This window comes from Macaca nemestrina, chromosome 10 (genome assembly GCF_043159975.1).
Source record: "Macaca nemestrina isolate mMacNem1 chromosome 10, mMacNem.hap1, whole genome shotgun sequence".
Classification (NCBI taxonomy): Eukaryota; Metazoa; Chordata; class Mammalia; order Primates; family Cercopithecidae; genus Macaca; species Macaca nemestrina.
Genome location: NC_092134.1, coordinates 112,808,451 through 112,827,120, shown reverse-complemented (window position 1 = coordinate 112,827,120; position 18,670 = coordinate 112,808,451). Strand labels below are relative to the sequence as shown.

The window sequence follows — 18,670 nt, the reverse complement described above, 5'->3', positions numbered from 1 at the left end:
GAGGACCCAGAAGTTAGGGCAGACATTCTAGAAAGAGAAAGCAGCATATCTGAAGATCACTGCATGTCATGGAATGCTTTGTTCACAGGAAATGCAAAGATGACTCCAAGGCATCAAAGGGAACAGGAGGGAAAATGGCAGGAGACACAGACAGTGAAGCAGCTTGGAGTCAGATCTTGAACTACATGAGCAAGCCTAAAATCACTAAAATTCTGGAAATGCATTAAAATTTTTCATTAGAAGGTTAATGGGATAATATTTTTCTAAGAAAAATATATAATTCTGGAAAGAGTTGAGATTGAGGTATTTAAGAAACTATTGCAATCACAGCCTAGAAATTATTTATGTTGTGATGTGAACTAAAGAGAAGAAGATTGTGGGAATAGAAAGAAAAGGACTTATTTGGGCCAGGCATGGTGGTTCACACCTGTAATCCCAGCACTTTGGGAGGCTGAGGCAGGCGGATCATGAGGTCAGGAGATCGAGACCATGGTGAAACCCCATCTCTACTAAAAATACAAAAATTATCCAGGCTTGGTGGTAGGCGCCTATAGTCCCAGCTACTCGGGAGGCTAAGGCAGGAGAATGGTGTGAACCTGGGAGGCTGAGCTTGCAGTGAGCCGAGATTGTGCCACTGCACTCCAGCCTGGGCGACAGAGTGAGACTCTGTCTCAAAAAAAAAGAAAAGAAAAAGAAAGAAAAGGGCTTATTTAGAAGATGGAGGAAAGCTGAATGAATATTGATAATAACTATAGTTTTCTTTCCCTTCTCTATAGGAAAGATAGTAACTGTATTCACCAACACATTACACAGGAAGAAGAACAGGTCTAGGGGAAGATGATTATGAGCTTAGGGTAGACATAGGAAATGTAAAGTTCAGACAACAGGTGTAAATACGGATATCATCAAAGGATTACTATAATCACGGTGAGAAAGTTCAAAAATCTGACGGAATGATAGAGATGATACCGTGTCCGGAATTTGTTCCTTCTGGTGGGTTCTTGGTCTCACTGACTTCAAGAATGAAGCCAGGGACCTTCGCTGTGAGTGTTACAGCTCTTAAAGATGGTGTGTCCGGAGTTTCTTCCTTCCCATATTCAGGTGTGTCCATAGTTTCTTCCTTCCGGTGGGTGGGCGGTCTCACTGACTTCAGGAGTGAAGCCTGGACCTTCTCAGCAAGTGTTACAGCTCTTAAAGGTGGTGTGGACCCAAAGACTGAGCAGCAGAAACATTTATTGCAAACAGCAAAAGAGTAACACAGCCTGGCAGGAGACACCAGCAGCTTGCTGCTGTTGGCTCAGGTGGTCAGCTCTTATTCCCTTATTTGGCTCGCCCTGCCCACATCCTGCTGATTGGTCCATTTTACAGAGCACTTATTGGTCCATTTTACAGAGTGCTGATTGGTCCATTTTTACTGAGTGCTGATTGGTGTGTTTACAAACCTTTAGCTAGATACAGAGCACTGATTGGTGCGTTTTTACAGAGTGCTGATTGGTGCGTTTACAAACCTTTAGCTAGACAGGCTCTCCAAGTCCCCACCCGACCCAGAAGCCTAGCAGGCTTCGCCTCTCAATATGGCCAGGCACCAAGCCTAGTCTTTCATCTTGAAGGAGTCAGGCTGGGCAACGAGATCAATGTGAAGCTTTGGGAACCTGCATGGTACAAGAGACTGTAAACCTCCAAGTGTCCACCAGCCCCAGGGCTCCCTTTGGATAACAGTTGCTCTAGGTGAGTCTTTGTAAAGTTGCAAAGCCTTAGATAATGTGATACTGCCACTTCTATGAAGGAGGGAACCAAGGTTTTGGTGCCCAAAGCTAAAACAGCTGTGGATACTAGTGAGCGAGGTCAATTATCAGAGAGGTACTTTGGTACTAAACTCCTCCCTGAAAGTTCTTTTTAATATGAGAAAGTGACAAAATGCCCCTAGTCAGTTGTCCTGGAATTAAACTGCACACAAAAAAGGCAGCAGGGATTAATGATATTAACCATTCTTATGAAACAATGAAATGACGGGCTCTTAGGGAGCTATTGTATTTTGATTAGCAATGAGCTATGGATTCAGTTCTCCCTGATGCCTGCTTTACGTACCCACTGGCCTCAGCAGCCTCAGGACCCAGGCTAACTCCATAGTGCTAAAATAGATTTTGGTGGTTTCTCACTTCTTGGTAATTCTCATAAATCCCCACCATTTCATACATCTTGGGCAGGTCTCTTCCTTTCCAACCTGAAAGACTATAGGTTATGTAAGCACCATTTTACAAGAGAAGTCAGAAGGCCAAAGTCTGAGGGGCAGGTTAGCGTCAGAAACCAGAACAGACAAAATTCATCCAACAATGACTTAAGTCACTTCTCTGTGCCTCATTTTTGAAATCTACATAATCGGGATAATCATAGTTTTCCCACACCAAACTCAGGATCGGGCTGCTATTTCTTGTGGCCCAATAATGAGATGCAGATGAACTGGGGAGGAAGATAGTTTTTATTTCTGAAACCAGTTACAGGGAGAAGACCTGGAAATTATCATCAGAGCAACTCAAAATTACAAGGTTTTCCAGAGCTTATGTACCTTCTAAGTCTATGTGTAAGTGTGCATTCATCAAAAGACACAAGTGATTAACTTCTTTTAATCTATAACTAAGGTCTCAGTCCTGAAGCGCTTCCTCTGTAGCCTCAGTAAATTTACTTAATTAAAATGAGTTCAGATGCTGGGGTGATTACCCTCATCTTGTCTCCTGCTAAATCACGGAGTTTTGGGGAGTTCCTTCAGGCCCCCAACAAACTTGTCTGTAGAGGCCTGGGGACTTTCTGCAGATGCACAATAAAACTTGTTTAATCCTACATGGGTCCTATTAAGAATTCCTTCCCAGGAAAGGCTTAGGCAAAATTCTTGGTGGGCTTTTGTTACATCTCAGCCTCAGCCTTTGTATAAGGGCACTGGCTTTTAAATATTTAACTTCATCACTCAGTCAGTACTGAAACAGTTGTTATGGAGGCCTGTGTTAGTGAGGCCTGGCCTGCCACAATAGTATCTTCTGTATAGCATTGTTATGAGGATTAAATAAATTAAAATATATAATGTCTTTAGAGGCAGGGACAAAGTAAACATTATGTAAGGATCTATTAAAAATAAAATAGCAGTTTGCTTTTTTATTGACTTCTGTTGGCCCATTTCCCCCTTTAGAGGAGTCTGAGGTACTGTGTTGTTTCAGACACACATCACAGCTAACATTAGGTGATTGCCAATTATACATCTAGACTAGAAAATTGTTCAATTGACCCTATAGTTAAGCTTTCTCAATTTGGTTTATTTAACAGTGATACTCAGGACTGCCAACACATACATTCTGGATTTGGTGAACCTGGACAAAAAACAAGTTGTGCCTACATTGAATCTTTGCTTCTTAAGATTACCTGTAGGGAAATAAATATCATTCTGGACTGGTATAGTTTCTAATAAGGACAGCAATCGTCAGTTACAGGATGTATTTCAAAGTGAAGAAACAACTACAGTTATGTACCACATGACATTTCAATCAACAACATACTGCATATATGATGATGGTCCCATAAGATTAAAATATCACATTTTTACTGCACTTTTTCTGTGTTTAGACATTCAAATACTTACCATTGTGATATAATTGCCTACAGTATTCAGTACAGTAACCTGCTTTATAGGTTTATAACATAAGAGCAATAGGCTATACCATATAGCCTAGGTGTATAGTAGACTGTTCCATCTAGGTTTGTGTAAGTACACTCCATGATGTTCACATACACACACACAAAAATGCATAAAAACACATTTCTCAGAATGTATTCCCATCATTGAGTGACACATGACTGTATTAGCAAAATTAATTGCCGTGTGTTTATTGTCTTTTATTACTATAGACTAGTTTTGTGTTTGACAATACATCTTCTTTGATTCTTTTTATAAGCCATGTGGTTTCTGATTCTAAATTATTTCTTCTAATCAATGTATACACAGTTTATTTGATACAATTTTTATTTGATCAGAAAGAAGAGAAACAGAAATGTCCATTGAGAAATGACTATACATTATCCACTATGCTATTCACTGTTATATACATTTTTGTCATTTCATATTCATTGCAAGTTTAGAAAGTTAGCATTTTCATTCCCATTTTTAGAGATGAGAAAAAAGAGATAATGAGAGCAAGGGTTAAAAGCAAGCAAGCAAGAGGGAAAGAGAAAAAGATAAATTAGAATTTTTTCTTTCTCTTATAATATTGCATCAAGGTCATATTAAATTTGAAAACTTTTTTTTACACATTTTCATAAATTACGAAGTTCAAATTAAAGGTGAAATAACTGAGATAAAGCAGTGTTTTGTTTTGCACTTCACATTTATTTTTTGATTCTAGACACTTGTCTTCTATAATCTCCCAGGGAGAATTCACTCAGCCTAACAGTGGTAAAAGCTTGATTTTTGACATCTTTTCCTCCCACTATGCTCAAATTCCTCCAAGAATGAGGACACAGAATTGCTTTAGAACAAAGATTTAGTGCTGTATTTGAAGACTGCTTAATTCTAACCAATTTGGAGTCTATCGATTTAGGGTTAACAGAAGGTCCTTGTAGGACATGTGCCTTCTTGTTTAAAAACACTTGGGGCTTTTGATAATGCCACTGTTCTGATATAACCAAAAATTTTACTGAAACAAGCAAAAAGGGGGAAAATAAAAGTTATCTATTTTTGACCTTTTTTAAACTTTCCAGATTTAGTTGAGTTGTAACCTTGTTTTTAAGGATCTAAGTGTATGAATTGAGAGGAGCTGCTCTTTTACCCAGTGCACTCAGTGAAAAAAAAAAAAAAAACCTCCAAAACTTCTTAGTTCAACAAAGCAAAACTGGTGATCAGAAATGTCAAAATTATTATATCTTAGCTCCTCTTTCTTCTATATTTGTTCTTTGCTTTAGCCATTTAAAAGTACTAACAAAATATAAAAGCTACTACAGACAATTTTCAACTGATAATTATATTAGTTAAGTTTTTGTTGAAATTTAAAAAATGAAATCTACCCAACTTATGCAAACTAAAAACAATAATAATAAATAATTTTATGGGAATACTAATTTATTTATTAGAATTCAGGAAAGAATTAAAAACCTAAGGAAAGAATAAGAACCTAGGAAGCTCTGGGCACCTAGTAACAGAAATTCATGGTTTTTCTAGAATATTTTCTAGAGTTGCTGAGTGATATGGTTTGGCATTGTGCCCCCACCTAAATCTCATCTTGAATTGTATCCCATAATCCTCACATGTCATGAGAGGGACCCGGTGGGAGGTAATTCAATCATGGGGGCGGTTCCCTTCCATGCTCTTCTCATCATAGTGAGTGAGTTCTCACGGGATCTGATGGTTTTATAAGGGGCTTTCCCCTTTGCTCTAAACTCGTTTTCTCTCCTGCCACCCTGTGAAGAGGTGCCTTCTGCTACAATTGTAAGTTTCATGAGGTTTCCCAGCCATGCAGAACTGTGAGCCAATTAAACCTCTTTTCTTTATAAATTACCCAGTCTCGGGTATTTCTTCACTGCAGTGTGAGAACAGACTAATACACTGAGCTTCCAGAAACTTTCAGAGCCTGTGTCTTTTGGTTAAGAAATCCAAATTTCTGGAAAGGAAAATCTAATTGGTCTAGCTAAAATCAGGTGATCACTCTTGGATTAGCCAGCTCTGATCACAAGGGTAGGGTCTTCACATTTGCTTAACATCCTTCCATGTACTGCCCTACTTCTTATCAAGTCCACAATCCTACCCAAACCTATGAGGACTTAGAACATCTGGTGCCAGTCTGCTCTCCAAACTCATCTCAAACCACAGACCCAGGTACCCCTTTACACTTGTTCTCCTTGCCTGGAACTTACCCGATCTCTCTTTCTCATCCTTTAAATACCAACCAAAATGTCATTCCACAGAGGTGTTATTTGAAGCCCCAGATCTAAACTGAGTTTCCTTTTTATTCTCTGTCTTAGAATCCTGTTGTTTTCCTTTATAAGACTTATCACAATTGGTTATCAGATGTTTATTTGCCAGTGGGGACGAGGGGAGGATACTTGTTTAATGTCTGTCATTTCTACAATCTGTAAGAGGGTAGGGATTTCAATTATTTTGTCTTGGTTTCAAAACTGGTACACTGCCTGGCATGTGACAAATGGTCCATGAATATTTGCTATGAATGAATGAATAAATAAATAAGTAATGACAGAGGATCATCTGTATGTATCAGGGCAGTTCTCAAAGAAGGAAATTGGGCATCACATTTCATAATATCTAGCACATGAACAGGAAGACATCTAACTCACTAATTGAAAGTTTGAAGAGGGAATTGGCAGAATTTTTACCCAAAGATAATTAATATTCAATACTTTACAAATGCAGCTAAATACAACTATTTTTTTCTTTGAAAAAAATAAAGTCAAACTTGATAGTATTTATTTGGAGAAATGTAGGGAGGGAGGGGCTTTCTTTTGACTTACACATTCTAAACATTAGAGTTAGATAGCTTTTTAAATAATGACATATGGAGATAAAGAAGATTACTGAGGTATAACATGCCTTTGAGACATGAAATTCAGAAGAGTATGAAACAGTAATTATTAAGCACAAAGCTGAAAACTTCAGTTTTTCTGCTTGGAAAAAGTATGAAGGGAAGACTGTAGAAAATTGTGTGATTATGTATTTAATAGCAGATTTGGTACTGACCTAAGTAATGGAGAACAAAAAAATGACAATTTGTTTTGGCATCCAGTTGTCTAATGGAATTCTAGACTTGGAAAATGCAGGCCCAAGCCCGAATATATTCATTGTAACATGTAGATACCTTGAAAAGTACGTGTTGTTGGGAAACCAGCCCTTTCACCCTTTCTCCTTAACACCTATTTTCAAATTCCAAATAATTATGAAAGGTGATTAGGAGAGAGATTTCTGAATCCCAGCTGTACCCCATTCCCAGGGAATGAGATTGTGTAGTGGGTCATTTGTTAAGTAGAATTTGTGCTGTGGAATGACTACAGTCATCCAAGCCATCATTCATTAACAAGAATGACCCAATGGTCTTTCACCAAAACCTATCAGGTCGTGGTGCAAAAGTAATTGTGGCTTTTGCCATTCAATGTAAATTAAATGTAAATGGCAAAAACCGCAATTACTTTTGCACCAGTCTGACACATTGCACCATCATGGGTCATGGGGGGAAGCCACATTACTTGTGACCACAGCAAAAAGAAGAGTAAAACCTGCGTTAATATTATACCCATTCTTGGCCGGGTGCAGTGGCTGCAGTGGCTCACACCTGTAATCCCTGTGCATTGGGAGACAAAGACAGGAGGATCCCTTGAGGCCAGGAGCTCAAGACCATCCTGGACAACATAGTGAGACCCCATCTGTACAAAATTAATAAAACTTAGATGGGTGTGGTGGTACATGCCACTAGTCCCAGCTACTTGGCAGGCTGATGTGGAAGGATGACAAGCACATGAGTTCAGTGATGCAGTAAGCTATGACCATGCCACTGCATTGCAGCCTGGGCAACAGAACAAGACCCTGCCTCTAAAAGAAAAAAAATTCTTATGTCCATTCTGTTGTGCCTCTCCGTCATTGTGCAATGATCTGGGCCCAATACTTATGGCTAAATTCTACTGGACTCATGCTCCTCCTTGAGCCAGGTCAGACACCTGCTGAGCATCCCACTTCCTTACCTGGTCCTCCGCCTCTTCTACCAATTCTCAGGTTCCCAAGGTAGTGGTTGAAAATCTTGTATTGATGCCTAGCACTTCTCTCCATTGGTCTTTTGCTTATACAATCTAAGAATGATCTTGAACCCAAGTAAGGGTTTTCTTCCTTAAGATTTGCCTTCGAAAGGGTTCTACATATCACAAATGCACACACACAAAACAATTATTAAAGAATGCAAGGTCACTGAGAATCCAGCATTCATTGCTGGCACATTACTGATGCATAATCCCAAACATCCACTCTCATGGTAAATACCACTCAGGTCCCAGAAAATACTGTCCACATATCTCCTACCATTCATCTTCAAAACACAGTACGACTACATCTGAATGACATGAAGATTGTGGGTTGTGCCATTTCTAGCATCAGAGAGGGACACTGCTTTGAAATGTGAGGAGGATTTAAGTCACAGAAGCACTTAGATAACAAAAAAGATAAAATAATTATCAAATCTTGTCTCTCACAGGCCATGAATGCAGTAAACTATGCCTGAAGTGTCTTTTCATTGAAGTGCTGAAAGGTAAATGTCTTCTTTCCCTTTGTGCTCTAATTTCTGGTTCCATATTAGTATAGTATTGGCAACAGTTGCTTTTCATGGCTCAGAAAAATTGCTCACATTATGAAATTCACATTACTCTTAAATTTGTATATATGTACATCTCAATGTAACACCGAAGCATGTTACTGGTTTGATTTTTTTTTTCTTGCCTTGGCGACTGGAGAAAGTTCAACACTAGAATTGAGAATACTTTTATTTGTATAAAACTTCTTAATGAGATTTATTAGATATTTCAAAACAATAAAATATAATTAGCTTTATTTAAATAATTTTAGCCTAGCATAGAGACTCATGTCTGTAATCCCAACACTTTGGGAGGTCAAGGCAGGAGGATCTCTTGAGGCCAGTAGTTCGAGACCAGCCTGGGAAACATAGCAAGACCTTGTCTCTACAAAAAATTTTTTATAAAATAATTCACCCCAGAATGGTGGTGCGCACCTGCAGTCTCAGCTACTGGGGAGGCTGATGTTGGAGGGCCCCTTGAGCCCAGGATTTCAAGGCTCCAGTGAGCTGGGATCATACCACTGTACTCCAGCCTGGGCAACAGAATAAAACACTGTCTTTAAAAATAAATACATACATAAATAAGTTTTATTTAAAACTTTAATATTCAATAATTTAATTTGCAGTTTGGCCTTTGATTTAAATATGTAGCTTAAATTTATTATTTAAAACGTTAAAAATCTGTGTTTTTCCAAATTTTGTATTGAATTTAGTCCACATTTTTGGGAAAATAATTTCAAACTTTATCCCTTCTTAAATATCACTTTATTCTTTAATCCTTTATGCCATTTACTTTAAATGGAATACAAATAATGATGTTATCTTGGCTTTAATAATAAAATTAGTGATTTGTTGAAATGTAGGCAAGAAAAATCCATTTCTTAGAATAAATAAGAAATAATTTGTGAATTATGTATCTCTTTATTTTGTTATTCACCCAAACACTGCCAGCCCATCAAATTAACATTCACATACACACAGTAATAATTAAATTCAGTCATCTTGAAACCTTGGCAACTTTAGCCATATAAACATCATGGCTTTACACATATATTTTAATTTTGTCATTTAAATATATATTTGTCAAGGTAGAAGGGTGGAACATATTTTATATAGTAGTTTGTTAGCTTGTGTTGTGGCTGTTAAAACATCTAGACTAGGCATAAGCCTTGCTAGCAGATATAGACAAACCATCGGAATAAAGTCAAAATGTACTGGGTTGTGATTCCAACACGTGGAGAAACTTTTTCTACTGGTAGATGATATTCTTGTTTACAATGTGGACACAGGGAACATTGCTGATTTAAGGCTTCACAGAGATGCAAAATATGTACATATTTATTTGTTCTTTGGAGTATAGGCACTCTCATACTCTTTTATCCAGTGACATATAAGGGAGATTTCTCCTGTGGCTCCATAACCTAATTCTAGTTACTATAACAAGATCCTTCTCCTAGAAACAAAAAGAATTTTTTTATCTGGGTAGAATGAAATAAGAGCCACCAATCTTCTTTCTAGAGAATTCTATAGTCTGTTTTCTTGATGTTCATTTCTAGAACTCATGCATTTTTTAACCATCATTGATTTCATTTACATCTTCTTCATATCTGATACCTCTCCAGAAGCATCCTATTTTTTTAATTAATAAGCTTCATTTTTAGAGTAATTTTAGGTTCACAGCAAATTGAGCAGAAAGTACAGAGTTCATGTGTACTGACTGTCCCCAATGCACTTAGTTTATTTATCACCATAACGCACCAGATAAATTGAGCAGAAAGTACAGAGAGTTCTCGTATACTCACTGTTCCCACCCACAAACTTTCCAGCTGTCAACATCCTGTACCGAAGTGGTACATGTCTTATAATCAGTGAACCTACATTGATTCATTGTTATTACTCAAAGTCCATAGTTTGCATCAGAGCTCGCTCTTGGTGTTGTAACTTCTGTGGGTTTTGATGAATGTATAATGGCATGTAGCCACCATGGTAGTATTTTACAGCCCTAAAAATCCTCTTTGCTCTGTCTATTCATTGCCCCCCAAAACCCCCTGCCGCCCAGATCCTGGCAACCACTAATCTTTTTACTATCTCCAACTTTTTTACCTTTCCCAGAATGTCATATAGCTGGAATCATACAGTTCATAATCTTTTCTGGTTGGCTTATTTTACTTAGTAATATGCATTTAAGTTTCCTTCATATCTTCTCATAGCTCATTTCTTCTTATCAGCTGTTCTCCTGTTCTACTGTATAACAGTGTTCTACTGTCTGATGTAGTTTGAGTACCACAGCTTATGTATATACTCACCTACTGAAGGACATGTTGATTTCTTCCAAGTTTGGGCAATTATGAATAGGCTGAAGGTTTTTGAGTAAACATAAGTTTTAAATTTGTTTAGGGAAATAGCACAGAGTGTGATTGCTAGGTCATACAGTAAGAGTGTGTTTAGTCTTATAAGAAAATGCCAAACAGTCTTCCACAGTGGCTGTATCATTTTGCATTCCCATCTACAGTGAATAAGATTACCTGTTGCTACACATCTTCACCAGAATTTAGTGTTGTCAGGATTTCTGATTTTGGATTTAGACCATTCGAATAGGTGCATAGTAATTTTTTGATTGTCATTTTAATTTAAAATTCTTTAATAGCATATCCTGTCAAACATGTTTTCATATGCTTACTTGATATTTGTATATATTCTTTGATGAAGTGTCTGTTCAGGTCTTTGGACCATGTTTTAATTGGGTTGTTCATTTTCTTAGAATTAAGTTCTAAGAATTCTTTTTATATTTTGGATAACAGTCCTTTATCAGATGTGTCTTTTCTAAATATTTTCTCTTGGCCTAAAACTTGTTTTCTCACTCTCTTGACGTTAACTTTGGCAAAGCAGAAATTTTTAATTTTAATAAAGTCCAGCTTATTATTTCTTTCAGCAATCACATTTTCAGTGTGGTACCTAAAAAGTTATCACCATACTCAAGATCATCTAGGTTTTCTCCTACATTATCTTTTGGGAGATTTATAGTCTTGCACTTTACAAGTAGTTCTGTAATTCATTTTGAGTTAATTTTTGTGAAAGTGTAGAGAGTGTGTCTAGATTTGTTTTTTGTTTTCTTTTGTTTTTGCATGTGTATGTCCAGCTGTTCCAGCACCATTTGTTGAAAAAATTGCCTCTGCTTTATCATATTGCCTTTGCTGCTTTGTCAAAGATTAGTTTGATATATTTATAATGGTCTATTTCTGGGCTTTCTATTCTGTTCCATTGATCTAGTTGTCTTTTCTTTCATCAGTACCACACCTTCTTGATTACTGTAGCTTTATAGTAAGTCTTGAAGTTGAGTAGTCTCACTCTTCCAATTTTGTTTTTCTTTAGAATTGAGTTGGCTATTCTGAGTCATTTGCCTTTTCGTATAAACTTCAGTGTGTCAATATCCACAAGGTAACTTTCTGGAACTTTTATTTGGATTGCATTGAATCTATACATCGAATTGGAAAAAAAATGACTTCTTGACAAATTAAGTTTCCTATCCATGAACATAGAATATCTCTGTTGATTTAGTTCTTCTTTGATTTCTTTTATAGAGTTTTATAATTTTCCTCATATAGATCTTGTATATAATTTGTTAGACATTTACCTAAGTATTTATTTTTTGGTGAGGGGGAGAATTGCTATTGTAAATGTCACTGTGTTTTTAAATTCCACTTGTTCATTGGTGGTATATAGAAAAGTGACAGACTTTTGGCTATTAACTATGTATGCTGCAACCTTGTTATAATTGCTTATTAGTTCCAGAAGATCTTTTAATAGATTCTTTTGATTTTTTTACACAATCATGCCATCTGATTGAACAGTTTTATTTCTTCCTTCCCTATCTGTGCACCTTTTATTTTCTTATTTTATTGTATTGGATAGGATTTCCAGTATGATGTTCAAAAGAAATGGTGAGACGAGACATCTTTGCCTTGTTCTGATCTTAGAGGGAATGTGCCAAGTATTTCATCATTAAGTATGATGTTAGCTGTAGGATTTTTGATAGCTATTCTTTATCAATTTGAGGAAGATCTCTTTTATTCTTAGTTTTATGTGAGTTTTTATCATAAACAGTTATTGGGTTTCATCAGATGCTTTTTCTGCATCTATTGATATAATCATGTGATTGTTCTTCTTTAGCCTTTTGATATGATGAATTGCATTAATTGATTTTCAAATGTTGAATCAGTCTTGTGTACCTGGAGTAAATCCTACTTGGTCACGATGTACAATTATTTTTATATATTGTGGAATTTGACTTGCTAATATTTTGTTAACAACTTGTGCATCCATGTTCATGAGAAGTATTGGTCTGTAGTTCTCTTTTCTTGTAATGCCTTTGTCTGGTTTTGGCATTAGGGTAATGCTGGCCTCGTAGAATAAGTTAGGAAGTATTCATGTTGCTTCTGTCATCTGAAAGAGACTTTTGAGAATGGATACAATTTCTTCATTAACTGTTTGGTAGAATTCCCTGGTGAACCAATTTGGACCTGGTTCTTCTTGTTTGGGAAGGTTATTAATTATCAATTCATTTTCATTAATAGATGGGACTTATCAGATTGTATTTTTTATTTGAATTTTGGGAAATTTTGTCTTTCAAGGAATTGATCCAAGATTATGAAATTTATGGGCATAGAGTTGTTTATAATATTCCTTTATTATCCTTTTAATGTCCACAAGATCTGTAATTATAACACCTTTTTCTTTGTCAATATAAATAATTTGTAACTGCGCTCTTATTTTCTTAGCCTGGTTAGCGGTATATCAGTTTTCAAAAGACAACTTTTAGTTTTGTTGATTTTGTCTATTAATTTCCTGTTTTAATTTTATTAATTTCTGCTCTAATTTTTATTCTTTTTTTCTTCTGCTTATTTTGAATTTAATTTTCTCTTCTTTTTCTGGTTTCCTAATCTAGAAGCTTATATTTGGGATTTTAGATCTTTCATCTTTTCTAAAATATGCATTCAATGCCATAAATTTGCCTATAAGCACTGATTTTGCTGCATGCCACAAATTTTGCCCAGTTGTATTTTTATTCATTTAGTTCAAAATGATTTTAAATTTCTCTTCAGGTTTCGTCTTTGAGCCATGTGTTATTTAGAAGTGTGTTGTTTAACATCCGAGTATCTTGGCAGGCATTTTCCAGCTATCTTTCTATCATTCATTTCTAGTTTAATTCTACTATGGTCAGAGAGTCCTCCATTTCTCCTTGCAGTTCTATCAGTTTTTGCCTAATGTGTTTTTACGCTATGTTGTTAGGCACAAGCATGTTAAGAATTGTCATGTCTTTTTGTAGTAGTGACATTATTATTATTATCTAATATCCCTCTCTATTCCTGATTAACTTTCCTTGATCTGAAGTCTGCTTTATCTGAAAGTAATAAAACTAACACCTTTTCTTTTGATTAGTGTTTGCATGGTATATATTTCTCCATCCCTTTGACTTATATATTTTTTATATTTAAAATGGATTTCTTATAGACAACATATATTTGGGTTTTTGTTTGATATGCCCTGGCAATATCTTTTAATTGATACATTTAGACCACTGATGTTTAAGATTATTATTAATATAGCTGCATATTGATATATCATATTCGTTACTGTTTTGTACTTGTTACCCTTGTTCTTTATTCCTATTTTTGTCTTCTACACTTTTTCCGCCTTTTTTGGTTTTAATCGAGCATTTTATATGATTCTATTTTCTCTCCCTTATTAGTATGTCAATTATGCCTCCTGCGAAATAATAAATGTATATATTGGTCTGTTTACAGTCCCTGGCGCAGAGCTCCAAAAACCCTTATAATTTCCTGAGCAATAGAGATGCTAGGATAATTTCTTTTTTTCTAATGTTTGGTCTCTGCCAAGTTCCTGAGATGGAGTTTCTAATATGTACGTAGGGGTGCTAGGAGAATTTTTTGTTCTAATATTTGGTATTTGACCTTGGTTCCTGGCATAAAGCTCCTAAACCCTCTATAATATCCTGAGTAATTGAAGCATAGGACACGGAGCTCCTAAATCCTTTTGAAGCTCTTGGGTGACAGGAGCATCTTTTGTTTTAATGAGGTAATTCTTGGTGGGCTCCTGGATGGGTGCTGGTCACTAGGAAGACCAAACCATGATTAGCTTGGAGCTTTCAGCTTCATTCTCCATACCCCAGTGAGGAGAGAGAGGCCAGACATGGAATTAAAAATCAATCGTGCCTATGTGATGAAACTCCTATAAAAATCCCTGAACTATGAGGTTCAGAGAGCTTCTGGGTTGCCAGACACATCTATGAGCTGGAGGGTGATGCATCCCAACTGCATGGAGATAGGAGCTCCCTCCTGCAGTGGGACCCTTCCAGATCTCTCACTATGCATCCCTTCATCTGGCTGTTCATCTGTATCTTTGATTAAATCCTCTATTAGTAAAACCAGCAAACATAAACAAAGTGAAAGTGTTTCCCCTAGTTCTATGAGCTTCCCTAACAAATTAATTGAACCAGAGGAGAGTTCCTGGGAACTCCCAATTTAGAGCCAGTCGGTGAGCAGTATAGGTGACAACCTACTATTAGCATCTGCTGTCTAATGTGGGAGTGGGGGGCAGTATGTGGCACAGAAACTTTATGGGCTATGACTCTAACTCCAGGGAGATCGTGTCAGAATTGAATTGAATTATAGGACACCCAGTTGGTGTCTGCTGGAGAGTTGCTTGGTGTATGGGGAATATCCCGCTCACATCTGGTATTAGAAGGATTGTGCTCATTGTGTGAACACAGAAAAAGCACCAGGTTTTTTCCTATCTTTATATTCCCTTTTTAGTTTTTTTGGTGATTGCCCTAGAGTTTACAGCATATGCTTACAACTAATCCAAATCCACTTTCAAATATCACTATACTATTTCACAGGTATTGTAAGTACCTTATAGTAACAAAATATTCTCTATTCCTCTCTTCCATCCTTATATCATTGCTGTCATTTGTTTCGTGTACACAGAAGCACACACAAGCATATATAGGCATATAAATTGAATACATGGTTGCTATTATTTTAAACACATTGTTATCTGTTAGATCAATTAAGAATAGGAAAATGAAAGGTTTTGTTTTATTTTCACTTATTCATTCACCTATGCTCTTCCTTTCTTCATGTAGATGTGAGTTTCTGATCCATATCATTTTCCTTCTCTCTGAAGAACTTCGTTTAACATTCCCTTCAAGGCAGTTCTACTGGAAACAAATCCCTCATTTTTTTGTTTGTCTGAGAAAGTCTATTTTTCCTTCCTTTTTAGAAGGATTATATCACAGGGCACAGGATTTGAAGTTGGTGTGTTTTTTCTTTCAGCGCTTTAAGTAAGAGAGGATTTTTTCCTTAATATTTACTAGGAGGATATGAAAGCAGTCCTTAAGGTAAACCTTAAAGCAGTCCTTTAAGGTAAAAATTGTGTTTGTGGGGGTGTCTTCTCCCTGGAACTTTTAGCTCTTACACTTGCCAATATCAAGCCTCCAGCAATTCAACAGTTATGGTTTGGGTTTTCCTACCCTGACAGTGGTTCCCACACAGGTTTCTGCTCTGGTAAGTTGTGATTCTGTGTATCTGCCCATTTGTCTCTCCAATTTTAGGGGCAGCAATTTGCCCTCTGACCTCACTTCTCTGACATATCTAAGAAAAGTGATTGATGTTTCAGTTTGTTCAGCTATATACTGGTTGGGATGAAGCGGTGCCTCCCAACATACTTTTTAATTAAAATTTTTAATATAATTTTGCATATGTGCATAAACACAACTATATGATACCTCGATTTATGTTTCAGTCTTTTTCTCTTTGTTCTTCCTTGCCTGCTAGTCCTCTCTCACTCCTCCACCCCCATGCATTAGTGCCTCTTTTCCACCAACCAAAATAATGTTAATAATCGAGTATGTATCCTTCCGTTTTTCTCTATGTTTTTATAGACCTATATTTCTTTTGTTTTGTTTGTTTGTTTGTTTTTGAGATGGAGTGTCGCTCTGTTGCCCAGGCTGGAGTGCAGTGGCGCGATCTCGACTCACTGCAAGCTCCGCCTCCTGGGTTCACACCATTCTCCTGCCTCAGCCTCCTGAGTAGCTGGGATTACAGGCGCTCGCCACCACGCCCAGCTTATATTTTTGTATTTTCAGTAGAGACAGGGTTTCACCGTGTTAGCCAGGATGGTCTCGATCTCTTGACCTCGTGATCCTCCCGTCTTGGCCTCCCAAAATGCTGGGATAGACCTATATTTCTATGTATACATAAACATATTGAAAGTTTTTTGACAATGCTTTAAAGGCAACAAGGTCATATTATAAATGTCTTTCACATTATTACTTTCTTCACAAGCTAAACCTCATGGAAATTAGTGCAATCCAACTGACAAAGTTATAATTCATTCATTTTAAGGTCTGCATAATAGGCAATAGAGAGAATATGCCTTTAGTTAATTCAGTGGTAACCATGTTGTATTCTCAGTATGGATTCTCCTAATGTTCTCAAGAGCATTCACAAAAGACCTTTGATGTTTATGACCCAAGGTTTAAAAAACCTCCAACTTAAGGGTGCACCACACACGGGATCAGGAAACCTGGGTTTAGTCTTTACCTGTTATGCTTTTATAATTGTCAGAAAACAAAGTGTGTAACTTTCAAAGATCTGTATATCTCTATAGGGGAAAAGAAAGACAAGAAAAAAATCTGTAAAAATCCATAACTACCTGCTTCACAAAATGGCCAATGAAAAATAATTTTCCTTATGCAAAAAACTCCTCAATAAAGCACAAAGTAAGACTCTGCTGTACTCCTAATGCTACTATCCCCCCATCTAACTAAGTGACTACGGCAGGCAGAATTCTAAGATTTCCGCACTCTAATTTGTATGTTCTGTCTAATCCCTTCTTGAAGGGGGGTGACACTGTGAATATGACGGATTGCACTACTGTGATCATATGTTATGTGATGACAGTAAAGGCTCCAAATCAGCTAATTTTGAGTTAATTAAAAGGAAGATCATCCTAGGTAGGCCTCATTTAATTGGGTGTCAGCTCTTAAACAGGGAAGGTCAGAGATTTAAAGAGAAAAAGTGAGAATTTCTTCTGCTGGCTTTAAAGAAGCAAGCAACCACTTCGTGAGATAGCACATGGTTAGCATCTGAGGATGGTCTCTGAGAGCTGGAAGAAACTTCTGGCCAACAGCCAGCAAGGAAATGAGGACATCAGCCTTAAAGTTGCAAGGAACTAAATGCTGCCAACAACCAATGAAGAGCCTGGAAAAAGAGCCTGAGTCACAAAAGAGATCACACAACCTTGGACTGACATTGTGATTTCCACTTTGTAAGCAAAGAAACCAGTTGTGCCATGTCCAGACAGCTGACCAACAGAACTTTGAGATAATTAAAGGCAATTGTTATAAAACACTAGGTTTGTGGTAGGTGATTAGAGAACAACAGAAGACTAATGTTATGATCTTACACGAGATATATAACATATAATCTCCAGCACTATAAAGAAAAATAGTAGGTCCAAAGCATGAGCTTTCTAGTTTAGGATAGCATATTTTTAGAATTCTACTCTAGATCAAATTCAAAGCTCTGTTTCAATTAACAGAACCAGTACTTATTAAAAAAAAAAAAAATAGCACTGGGGGTGCGGTGCAGTGGTGCACACCTCTAATCCCAGCACTTTGGGAGGCCGAGGTGGGAGGATCACAAGGTCAGGAGTTCGAGACCAACCTGGCCAACACGGTGAAACCCCATCTCTGCTAAAAATGCAAAAATTAGCCTGACTTGATGGTGGGCTCCTGTAATCCCAGCTACTTGGGAGACTGAGGCAAGAGAATCACTTGAACCTGGGAGGTGGAGGTTACAGTGTGCTGAGATCGCACCACTGCATTCCAGCCTGAGCAACAGAGCAAGACTCCATCTTAAAAAAAAAATAAAAAATAAAAATAAAAAAAAATAACACTGGGGAAGGATAGCATTCCTTTGTATCACTAGATTCACAGTTTCTTTTAGGGTGTCATTAGAATGATCTGACATATTATTTGAGGTATGGCATGTTTTGTAGGCATTTTGCATCTTAAATGAGAACCTCCAGGCAGATTTACAAAGAAACATTTGTTTAATGGGGTTGAATGAGCCATAGTGAGGGAGAGAGAACACTGAAAGTAAAAGACAGTAATTATCATAGTCTACTTCTCAACATTGACCACAAGCAACATTGTATTGTGCTTTTTTGTTTTTTGTTTTTTGTTTTTAGATGGAGTCTCACTTTGTCGTCCAGGCTAGGGTGCAGTGGTGGGATCTCAGCTCATTGCAACCTCCTCTTCC

The 18,670-nt window shown here is 37.0% G+C and overlaps 1 protein-coding gene across 1 annotated transcript in view; it reads left to right on the top strand.

Moving 5' to 3' along the window:
• Positions 1-8,260: 8,260 nt before the first annotated feature.
• LOC105492188 (fatty acyl-CoA reductase 2) overlaps positions 8,261-18,670 on the top strand; it is a 205,778-nt gene continuing 195,368 nt past the window's right edge. Inside the window, exon 1 of the mRNA XM_071071965.1 lies at positions 8,261-8,282. The gene's annotated coding sequence lies outside the window, so the exon portion shown is untranslated. The remainder of the gene's footprint in view (positions 8,283-18,670) is intronic.